The 2,771-nt window shown below is 40.8% G+C and overlaps 1 pseudogene; it reads right to left on the reverse strand.

Annotated features, from left to right (window-relative positions):
• Nucleotides 1-405: 405 nt before the first annotated feature.
• LOC122751239 lies at nt 406-903 on the reverse strand (annotated as a pseudogene).
• Between the last annotated feature and the right edge of the window lie 1,868 nt (nt 904-2,771).

Below are 2,771 nucleotides of genomic sequence, written 5' to 3' on the forward strand. Positions count from 1 at the left end.
TTTTGTGTGCAGCATAGATCTTTTTGGCATTCTGGTGGAGCCCATGCACCCTTCTCAGTTTTTTAAATGTAGAAAATACAATGCACAGGATGGATGACAAAAGAAGACAATTAAATTGAAATGTAGTTATCAAAAATATATAATTTTTTAAAACCAAGTTCATGGACTGCAGGGTAAAAACTCCTATCCTGTGTGATTCCTAGAATTGAGTTTCCACTACAGTGCAGCATATTATGAGCATCCCACTCCCCTCTTTGAGTCAAATTGAGAAGTACATTGTCCTGATCTCCCATTCAATGTATTACCTCTACCATAAGAAATTATAGATAGATAAGCATCGTTGGGATCAAGACAGAGCCATTTTTTTATCCAAATTTTATTCAATACAAAACATCTCTACACTTTTTATTGGGGAGGTTGACCACATCCACGACAAAATCCACCTCTAAACTGGAATTCTGTTGCTGACCCAGCACCAGCCTCAGCCTTCTTGTCGGCACCAGGGGGAGCAGCACTTCATCTGTATGTGTCTCTGTCAGCTTCATCATGAGTAAGCCGGGCAGGTCGTTCACCCTCCAGGCATTTAGGCCTTGGCCTTGCTGTCTCAGGATGACTTCTTCGGAGCATGGCAGGCACAATTTCAGGGGGCAGGTGAAGGTAATCCAGGAGATATTGAATATCCTCATTGGTGAGATACGAGTAGAAATGCCTCCATGCAAACTGCTCCTTAACAGAGCCACGAGACTTTAGAGACTGCATAGTCTTCATGACATGGAGATTGGGCACATTCTTCTCTGCCAGCTCAGGATGCTTTGGCATGTGGACATCTTTCTTGGCTACCATTACTCTGTCCTTAAAAAGGAGTTCATAGATAGCAATTTGGTTCTTCTTGGGCATCAACATTTCGGCGGAGGCAACGGGTTCTCAACAGGACCATTATATCAAAAACATGGACCCTGTTGGATCCAATGTCACATTTTAGAAATAAAAATATCTGCTTCACCTCTACCAAACTAATCCCAGGATGCCCTTATTTTGCTTTACGTTTTCTTATTCTATTTCAACTTAGGAATTGCTGGGCTAGATAATGTAGAACTCTGTGGCAAAAGCAAACTCCAAGGCTCATCCTATATCACCAACCCTGAGAAGCCCATAATTGCAGGACAACTAGTTGCTAGGCTCAGAGCCCTCTTTCTTTTCCATATGTACCCTCTTAAATTCCTGTCAATTCCAAGCATTCCTCTTCTCATGTTTCAATGAACTGGCCATCAGACTCACTCAGCCTGAATCTTCTCATTCCAAACTTGCCTTTAAAAATGGATCTTAGCCAGGCAAATGTACTGATATCCTTGAACAGTGGTCTCTCTCCCTGATTTATATGTGTGAACCAGAATATGTTCATTCTTGTGAAAGATGAATAGTCAAGAATTTGAACTAAAAATTCTGGAACATGTTACATGTAAAGATAGTTCTCAACATTTGTTTATACAAGCTTTCCAATTTCAGATTTTTCTCTCAAAGCTCCCTACTGGCTGTGGTAATTCTGCTAAATGGATTGTTCAATTGGTGTTGCCTCTGATAGGGCACAGAGTTTCATACTGAACTATCCTTGTTCCTCACAAGTTAAAATGTCTCCACTACTAGCTTCAGGCATAGATGAAATCCTTGGTTGGGGTACTGTGATGTCCTTAGAAAAAGAATAGAGACCTTTAGCCTAGGACTTGCAGAAGTCTCTCCAATTCTGCTACCTTAGGGCCTTGATTCTGAAGCTCACCACCTTCAGGCAAGACAAAGAACACCCCACAATTAGCCTTTTTCTTTTAACAGCTCTTCCTAGTTCACAACTAAGTCCCCTTAATGAAACACTTCATCCTTATTTATCATGACTATACAATGCATTGTTCAAATCTTTGGCTCTGTTGGCTAGGTTTTAACCAGATAATGGACATTTGCTTCATAATCAACCAATAGCTCTAGAGTTCAGTGTTCCCCATTATTTTTTATTTTTATTTTTTGCGGGGCAATGGGGGTTAAGTGACTTGCCCAGGGTCACACAGCTAGTCAAGTGTCTGAGGCCAGATTTGAACCCTGGTCCTCCTGAATCCAGAGCTGGTGCTTTATCCACTGTGCCACCTAGCCGCCCCCAATGTTAGTCTTTTTTTTTTTTTTTTTTTTTGGTGGGGCAATGAGGATTAAGTGACTTGCCCAGGGTCACACAGCTAGTATGTGTCAAGTGTCTGAGGCCGGATTTGAACTCAGGTACTCCTGAATCCAGGGCCGGTGCTTCATCCACTGCACCACCTAGCTGCCCCTCCCCATTATTTTTAAGTTAGGAGGTTCTCCTGTTGGTCTATGAAAATGAATTGTTAAGGAAAAGATCCAGAGGTGGTCTATTTCTCCTGAAAATGCACTGTCTCTGCTTCTCTTTTTCTATATAAATGACTTATTCAAGGCTTCACATATTTTATTAGGTATAGAATGATCCATTCACATCTATAAAGGGGCTCACCTTGTGAGTGGAATACGTCTCTAATATATTTTTTCTCTGCAATTTGCTGAAAAGAGGAAGAGGCAATTATAATAGTCTAAGCAATAAGAAATGAGCCCCAAAATAAGATGGGTGTGGTGTGAATGGAAAGAAGTTAATAGATGCAATAAATAGTGTGGAGGAAAAATAAACAAGACTTGGCAACTAAATGGATGTGGAAGATAAAGAAGGAAAAGTGCAGAATGACTCAGATTTTGATCCTGAGTGAATAAAGGATGGTTAT

Source organism: Dromiciops gliroides, chromosome 3 (assembly GCF_019393635.1).
Source record: "Dromiciops gliroides isolate mDroGli1 chromosome 3, mDroGli1.pri, whole genome shotgun sequence".
In the NCBI taxonomy this organism is placed as follows: Eukaryota; Metazoa; Chordata; class Mammalia; order Microbiotheria; family Microbiotheriidae; genus Dromiciops; species Dromiciops gliroides.